Source organism: Bactrocera latifrons, unplaced genomic scaffold, assembly GCF_001853355.1.
Source record: "Bactrocera latifrons isolate USDA-ARS-PBARC rearing strain unplaced genomic scaffold, ASM185335v1 scaffold_29, whole genome shotgun sequence".
In the NCBI taxonomy this organism is placed as follows: domain Eukaryota; kingdom Metazoa; phylum Arthropoda; class Insecta; order Diptera; family Tephritidae; genus Bactrocera; species Bactrocera latifrons.
Window position 1 is genome coordinate 705,175 of NW_017536518.1, and position 9,359 is coordinate 714,533.

The 9,359-nt window shown below is 31.5% G+C and overlaps 1 protein-coding gene across 1 annotated transcript in view; it reads left to right on the forward strand.

Annotated features, from left to right (window-relative positions):
• Positions 1-3,112: 3,112 nt before the first annotated feature.
• The window catches only part of LOC108970191 (calcium-activated potassium channel slowpoke), a 136,797-nt gene continuing 130,550 nt past the window's right edge, over positions 3,113-9,359 (forward strand). The window contains exon 1 of the mRNA XM_018935413.1: positions 3,113-3,405. The gene's annotated coding sequence lies outside the window, so the exon portion shown is untranslated. The remainder of the gene's footprint in view (positions 3,406-9,359) is intronic.

Sequence of the window (9,359 nt, forward strand, 5' to 3'; positions counted from 1 at the left end):
TAAATAAAATAATAATAACTTATGTGACTAAAAAATTAAATTAAAATAAAAAAAAATTAACTTTGATTTAATGGTATCTATAATACTCTTCACTTCTTATAGTATAGAACAAAAGGGTATAAAAAGTCTCCTATCTTTCCGTCAGTTGTGTTATGTATAGCAGCTATATGCTATATTGATCCGATCTGAACAATATATTTCGCAGATTGTAGCTTTGCCTTAGCTAATAATATGTGCCAAATTTCAAGAACTTAAAATTCCAAAATTGTATAAAAAAACATACATGTAAGTATTTTCTATTTATCAAGTGATGCACCTCGAAAATCGGCCTCAAAGTAGCTCATAAAATTCAGAAGGCTCTAGCCATACCTATGGTATTTAATACATTTCGAAATTAGCTATGTTGGCGTAGAAATAAAACAACAGTAATTTTACCAACTTTTATTAAACACACATATTTATGAAAGTGTGTTTACATGAACAAAAAACAACAACAAATCTTTAATGAAGGAAATAGAAAATGTGGAAGGAACACGTCGAAATTGGATTTCCGTGCACAGCAGCGCGCCTATTCATAATAACAAGTAGGTGAGTAATGGCCAGTAGGAAAAATTCAGCGCAGTTGTGAAAAAAGTACTAATTGTAATAATTAAGTGGAAATTAAAAAAAAAAAAAATTTTAATAAAACATTTCTATATAAAAGCATAAATAAAAAATATTTTTTTCATAATGTTTTCATTAAAAAATAAAGTATTTTTTTCATTAAAAAAAAGTATTTTTTCATAAAAAAAAGAATAATCGATTTTTTTCATATTTTTCAATTACTAATAAACAACAAAAAACTTTAATTAATGAAATAAATAGAATTGCCTTAATCGTAATAAATAAGTGAAAAAGAAAAATTAAATAAATACGTTTTTAAAAAGAAAACTATTTGTACATTAAAAAAAAAATATTTTTACATTAAAAAATTAATAAAAAATAAATACCTTTAAATTTATCTAGATGTGTATAAGAGACAGGTACTACAGTTAACTATTGTTTATGTAATTTATTAAATAATTAAAATACTTTCATAAAAATATAATAAGCTTTCAATAGTTTCAAGAAAAATTTTCCAAAATTTATTATTAATTTTATGTTTCGCATAGTACTTGTTTGCTTTATTTTTGTACATTTTCATTAAAAAAATATTTAGATATTTCCGATGTAATTGTTTAAACTCTTATATTATTTCATTTTAATAAAAAAAAATAAAGTCCTATTTTATAATCAATGGCATTTGTGTTTTTGAAAATAATAACACTCTAAATTCTTATTATACCGATTTTCTATATTAATAAAAATATTAAATTATATTCCTGTGTCAGGTGGTATGAGGAATGTTTTTATATATTAAACATTTCTCCAATAAAGAAATATCAAATTAATAATTGCTAATATATGTATATATATATTAATTACAGTTACTTTAGGTTATTTAATAATAAAAAGCATTTTACAATACATTTATCATACGCCACGGTATACCACATGTACATGCGATATATGTGTGACATGGCGTATGATGAACTTCTTAAAGATAAATTTTGGTTTGTGTATTATTATTATTTTTAGTAAATTTATTTTATTTAACAAAGTTTCTATTACATAAAAATATTGCGTTATGAGGCCATAAATTTAATAATGTTACTGCACCGACTTCGTAGAACACTGCGTAAGAGTCAACTAAGAATAAAAATTAAAAAATATTTAAATTAATCAATTAATTTAATCAAAAAAATTTAATACTGAACATTTTAATATTTTTTTTCTTACGTCAAAGGCTACCTGAAATATTTGCTCGTTTTAAAAAAAAGTGTTATTTAAATAATTTTTGTGTAGCAAATATTTATTTCATATTTTGTGCTAAATAACGCAATTTCAATAAAATTTAAAATTTCTTTGCCAAACTCTGCCTTTTAATCCGCCATTATTTTCTTCAAAATATGAAAATATGCAGGTGTGTGTGTTTGTTTGTGCACTGTGCCCGCTTTCCATGTATTCGAGCGGCACTTTGTTGTTTTTGGCGCAACGAAGCTTTTTCGGAATGTGAGCGCACAACGCGTCGCATGTGCCTGAGAGAGCGCGAGCGAAGAGTAAATATCTCAACTAAGCGACGAACAAAAACGAAGCGCACGTGCAAACAGCAGCGAAACGCCAACGAGAAAGGATAACAATGTGAGGATAAACAGTGAAACAGTAGCAGTTTTCGCGTGCGACAGACACAACGAACGAGCGGGAAAATACTAACGAAAGAAAAAAAATTATATACCGTTAGAAAAGTAAAAGTGAAATGACAAAGGGGGATTAGTAAGCTGCAATGAAGTAAAAAGTGAAAATACAATGAAATTAGGGTGCATTAAACTGGAAAACAATGAAGTGAATGCTTAATAAACAGAAGGTGGACGAAACGAAAAACCGGTTAATGAAAGGGAGAGGAAGAGAAAATTTTGATTTCCCTTTTAATAATTAGTTTTATTTTTATTGCTATTTTCAGTGCTGGAGAAAATCAACGAAATTTTTTAAGACAAGCTGCCTGCGTTGCTTCAAGAAAATGAGCGTATAGTACACTAACAACAATAAAGAAACGTTAATTAAATCGTTTGTGTGCAAAATCAGTGAAAAAATTTATAAAAGTAAAAAGGAATAATTGTGACGATTTGCAAGCGTTTACAAGCTGTGCTGAGAAACTTCGTTTGAATGCTGCAGCAAAATTTGTAACAACAACAAGCGTTCTGTGCAAAGTTACGCACAATTGAATCGCAGTGTGTATAATAATTGCAACAAAATTAAAAAAATATATATATAGTATTAATACCACATTATAGCAATACCAATAGCAAAATGTTTACAAAAATATTCTCAAATATTTATCCACGCGTATAACGTACTACAACTCGCGCTTGTCGTTTAAATAAATTCTAAACATAAAAAACACATATATACTACTTCTACTACTACTCATAACTACTAAAAATATATATATATATATTTATACTGTATATGTATGTATTTACAATATAACCAAATTAACTTAATGTGCTAAGAAATCGTTGCGTGTTCATTAGCTAACCGTAAAATATCAACAAATATCAGCGAGTAACAGCAAATTTCGGCTACTAACGCGCAACTGAGCGTTTATTTGTGTTTGCAACAGACTTTGGGGATCACATTCTTCAGCTACAGCAATCGAAATTAGTTAAAGATTGGTTTGCCATGTTATAAGTGCACGTTTGTTATACTTTTGCGCAGTCGCGTAAGCTGCGAAACAAAAAACCGCTACTGCTGAAACATGCAAAATTTCATAGTGTGAATGTTGGCAACGCTGGCGTGCCTCGGTGGTTTTGCCTGTACTAGGACTAGGTGAGTGAAAAATTGACTTTATCCAAGACAAGTGTTAAGGTAGTTAAAAATAGAGCTTAAGTTACAGAAAATAGTGGAAGTTGAATAACTTTTGGCGCTGACATTAATGGTTCTCAGTAATTAATTTCTGAGTTAAAAACTCAAAACATCTAAGTGGAAAGAACTAAGGTGCTTTTCGATATCATCGAGTTTGCAGATAGCATAGTAGAACACAGAAAAAATATCTTAGTTCAGATTTTAGTTCTGTATTAACCAGTGTACGATCCAATTAAAGCCAATTATATTCATTGGAATTATGATTCTAAACTACAACTTTTTATATAGTATATCCTGTAAAGTTTCCCATACTTAAGCACTGCCTTCTGATCATGACGAGCGGAGTTCACCAAACTTGATTACGCTGTATTACTAAAGTCGCAATGATAAAAATTTCACCTGCAAAAATACATTTAATTTAAACAGATTAGCGTTTGATTATTTGTTAAAAAAAACAAGGGAGTAACCCCCGTTCATATCAGGCGCTGCATGAAATGTTGAGTTCTTTAGCGATTTCATGTTCCAGGCCTGAATTAAACATTCGAAACTTTGTCGTCATTCTTCGGAATATATAGTAAGTTTAATTCAAAATAAGAAAAAATCCTTCCGTAGCTAGAATACCCTTCACAAATAACGCAGCTGCCATACAAAAATTTTATTCCGATCGTTTAGTTTGTATGGTAGCCATAAGCTATAGTAGTACGATATCGGCGATTATGACAAATCAGGAGATTCTTGTGAAGATAAGGATGTACGCAAAATTTTAGATCGATAACTCAAAAATTAACTAGCTCGTTTATATATCATCACAGACTTCGTGACAAACTTAATATACCCTGTTCAAGGTATAAAAAAGCGTAAAATATTTCCGAAGTTTTTTTTTTTTAAATCGGAAGCGATTCATTTAGACCACTATGACATTTCCTACGGTTACGTATCAAATTGTCCATACTTTGAGTCCATTTTCATTTCAACTGGTAACTAGCGAACGACACATGTGAAGTTTAGCTCCAAGGCCTGAATATCCGTATAAGCGAGATTGTCAGCATAGACTTTAAACTTTACATATGTATATACAAAGAAAATAGTCTAACAGTGTGATAACACACAATCGACCGACCCAAAACGTAAAATTATCTACTCACCGAAGTGTTCTTTCAATAAATCCATTGATCGATGTGATGTGTAGGATTCCAAGTTACTGCAAACGCCGTCGAATCAACTCTCCACGGCCTTCGTGTACACTCTCAGTTACGACTGCTATATTTTTTTTTTACTGCTAGATCTCAAAATGGGTAATGGTGTTGCGAAGCCCTCGAAACACATTTTTACAGAATGTGAATTTTCATACTAACTTGGAACGATTTATAAACGTTGTTCAGGTGCAAATCTTTTCAAAATGAAATGCCGAAATATACTGATCAAAAATAATATGACAGCTTCAACGACTCAAATTTTTATCAGCTAAGAGTTATTCGATTTTTGCCTGGTTAATTTAACATATTATTTATATTATTGTAGATTTTGAGTAAGAATAGTTGTATTTATAATAAATTACCTTTAATATATGTCTATGTTATAATTACTATTTTTTTATTATATAATACAAAAAATATACCTAGCATACTATTCATATCTTATTGTTGACATATTTTAATTAATTATCTATATACTATATTTGGCACTAATACATAATAACATGCATGGAAGCACTACAGATAATGTCAAAAAAAAAAGTTAACTTGACTAATTATCAATAATCACAAGCCATAGAGTGATTAATCAATCAATAAATAATACAAATGGTTTATTGGTGTCCGAACTGTCATGATGCATCGGTGCTGCCGCCACCCTCCACGCAGGTAAAACTCATAATGAGCACCAAGGCTCTGGGTGCTCTCACTATTCATTAACTAAAATCAAAATCTCGATCGCAATTCATTTACTAAACACATATGAAATGCTACTAGAGAGCTAATTATCAGATTTGTTCACGCTCATATACATTTGTACTCGATTGGATGATGCATTGTATATCAAATCCTGACAGTTAATCATATATATTCATAAATAGGCCTCTTCCCCAAGCATAAAAATGATAGAATTCTTCGTGTTGGCGATTAGTAAACCACTACTGTCATTCAATAACAAAACGGATGACCGCTTCTTGAAGGTCAAGCCAATTTATTGTTTATCGAGCGCTGTGACAAGTGACACTTGCAGATATTATTGTCAAGCGCTAATAAAAAACTGAATATGTGTGGGTGTTGGCAAACGCAAATCTGCCGTGAGCGAACACGTACTACTTATAAATATTATATTAGTTGAAGGTGACTGAAATGAACAATTTTAGTGCGTTCACTTCGACTTCGGCTGACTTATGTCACAATGAAGGGTTACCGTTACTCCAGTTAACGAAGGAAAATGAAACGAGTCGAATTTAACAGAAAATCAATTCAATTGGCCGCGCTGCATGCTAATAATCATAGGCGAATACTTGCGTGCTTCAAATCTAGCGTGCACTTGGCTGCGTGTGTGTTCGAGTGTAGGTTGGGTTGCGGTCACACACACACACACACACACACACACGCGGAATGACAAAATGACACTACATTAAGCGGAATGCCATCGAAATGACAGGTTGAAGGCTTAAATCGATTTTTGCCCATTATAATGCACCCTCGCACTTTCGCACACAATCACACACGCGAGTATAACTATAATCCAACGCAAGCTTTGCACATGGAAAAGAAACTCATGAGCCATTTCACTTTCTTTCCTTGCATGCATTATATGTGTATGAGTGTGCGTGTATTTGTGTGCGAGCTTTTGTTAATTTATATACTTTCTTAGGGCAATGACGACAATTCGTCTGGAAAATGTCAATCGCCAGATAACGACGGACGTCTGGACGAATGGTTGAATGGGCGAATAGGTAATGCTATGAATTAGGTCACCATTACTGCGTACAATGGCATAAATGTATATATATGGAAATATATTGTTCTTATACAAGAATTTTTCTTGGAGGTTTTGTGATTTTCTTATTTTAGTATTCGTATTTCAATTCTGTTAACAACTGTATATGATTACTTGACGGATAAGTTGAAATATTCAGTTAATAAAAATATAATTCATCAAATGTCTTTCAAAAATTAACAATGTCAATTCTTTCAATACTCAATACTTTTATATGCATTATTTATTATTGAGACATTCTGGTGAAAGTATTCACTTCTTTCTAATACTTAGATATTGGCTCAGGAATTGCGTTTCTTTTGCCATCGAATCGATTAAAACCTGGAATTAGTTGGCCAAAATTTAGAAATAAAAATAAATTGTAATTTCTCTGTGAATGTTCACACATTGAGAGAAGCGGATACATAGTCTTTGGGGTGACTTATCCACAAACGAACTATCTCCGTCAGCTCGTTTACCTCAAGCACCTTGTTAGGCTGGTACTCTTAGTACTCTGAGATCGGATGAGGTGGTGTGAATGATCAAATGCGAAAGATCATAGTGCATATCTCTGAATCTATATACCTATTTATGTGTTTCATCTAATTGCTAGCATATTTTTGTACTAAGTACTTCATATTTGTTTGAATACCACCCTAAATAAATCCCCGAGTTGCTGCAAGAACTAATTCAAATTAAATTGAGTAGTTTTTTCGCCACGCATAAAGCATAGATAATTTAAAACAAAATTAGGTTTTTCCTTTGAATTTTCCACAATTTTTTCTTAAAAATTTTTTTTTATTTCTTGATCCGAAAATTTTAACACGTATTATGGTATCTTTTAACTGTTTTTTAAGACTTAGTATTAGTAAATATATTTATTTGAAAAGGAACTACAGCTAATTCTCGGGAGCTTCTCTCAAAAAACACAATTTGATCCCTTTTAGGCATAAAGATACACCGTTATGAGTAAAACACGCTCTGTCACTTTCCTAACTAAATATTTGCCCATAAATGCGGTAGAAAGTTACCCGCAAGTTAGAAAATCTTTATATTAGGATTACATTTTGTTAGGGAAGTACTGACCCGATTCAACCCACCTGAGATACTGCTGTCGGAAAAGGATTCTCTCTGAATTTAAGGTGTTTATCCCACAAATTGACCGATATTTTCGGTAAAATTGTGCCATGTGAGAAGTAGGCTGATTTTGCCCATTTTCGCACTGTGACATATGAATATTAGAAATGGGATTTCATCTTAAAGTGAGCGCTGATAAGCCTATCGTCCAATTTTTATTCAGCATCCCATTGAACCCATCCATTTCATCTCGGCTGTATCTCTGAGATACTTAGTACTTCTAGTAGTTTTTAACAATAATTTACATGGGGAGTGAATGGGGTTACTTCCAATTTTATCCATTTTCACATAACATTTTTATTGATAACATATATTATATTATTTTAGGGCGTATTTTAGTATTGCTTTATGATACGCCTAAATGTAGGCCACAAATTTTAAGATATTGCTGATATTAAGACCAAAAGCATTTAAACAATTTACTGCTAACCTCTTCTGCTATGTTTAATCCAACATGTAAAAACAAATGCTGCCACTGAGATGAATCTCGAAAATTTGGAGTTGAAAGATGATATATATATTTTTCCGTTATTAAAATATTTTATACAGAGTCTGGCACTGACAAGAGTAAAAAAAAAAAGAAATGAAGAAGCTCTTTGTTGCATTAAATGTATCCAAAAAAAGGTAATAAGTAAGAATCTGCAGTGTCATTTCTTTGTATCTTCAGTAAATGTGAAACATCTTTACTTGTTTAAAAAAAAAAAGATAGGATTTTTATAAACACATACTTGTATCCACAAATATTTACAAAAATCTGGAATTCTTAAAAAATACTTAACCGAGAAACATAATGGAAATGATGCGTGTGCGTCAACGGCTTCAATCCCCATTGTCTTGCAATCCACTTTATTTTTCCATATCTGTTCCTTATCTCATTATCCCTTTCAATTTTATTTGCCAAAATCAAAGAAAGCAATAAATTGTTATGAGCAAAGCCGAAGCTATGAAAAAATTGAAATAACAAGGTCAATGAAAAGACGTGGCTGCAATCGACACGGACTCCACTGTTGACTCTTCGAATGGATAAACAAATAAAATGGGACAGACTGCGTCATTTTCGAGAATACACTTCAGTTTTCCAGCTTTCAGCTTGCTCATTCGCATTCGCTACTCACATGCATTGTACTTGATTTCATCTAGTGCTTTTATTCACCATACACAAAGCGAGCGCGTGCATGTGCGCGTGTTTGCGTCTGCATGACGCTTCAGCTGCTCAGAAGGCGCGAATTTGTGTGTGTACCTTGCTGCTTGTCGTTTGTCGACCATTTGCCTTTCGTTTTGATTGCTTGTTCTCATAACTTTACATTTATTAATATTTTCTGACAATAAAAGACGCGATCGGCAGCTGCTGAGCGCACGTGCGTATGTGTGTGTGTATAAATGCCAGTTCATTGAAAGAACTTTTAGAACATAAATTCAAGACTAAAAATAAAAAAAAAAAACGAAATAATAAAAATGTAAAAGCTGCTACAACGCACACTGGGTAGGATGAGTGAGTGAATTGCTTTGAGACTTCTGTAATTTGTAATAGATATTTCTTTATAACACAATTTTTCTATTTGGACTAAAATATATAATTTTTTTGTGCTGAATTACTGTTGAAATCATTTCAATAAATTTTATAAAGATTTTTTTTAGTATTACAACTATTACTTTATATATCACGTTCGTTCATTGCAGAGAAAGTGTAAAAACTATAGACTTATTTTAATATTGAAATGTAATTTTTTAAATTTAATTTTATTTTTTACAAAAGATGTCGCTTAACGAAACAGTTACTTTAAGATTATTTCTTAGTGGGGAAATTTTCTTGCGTTAAAAAA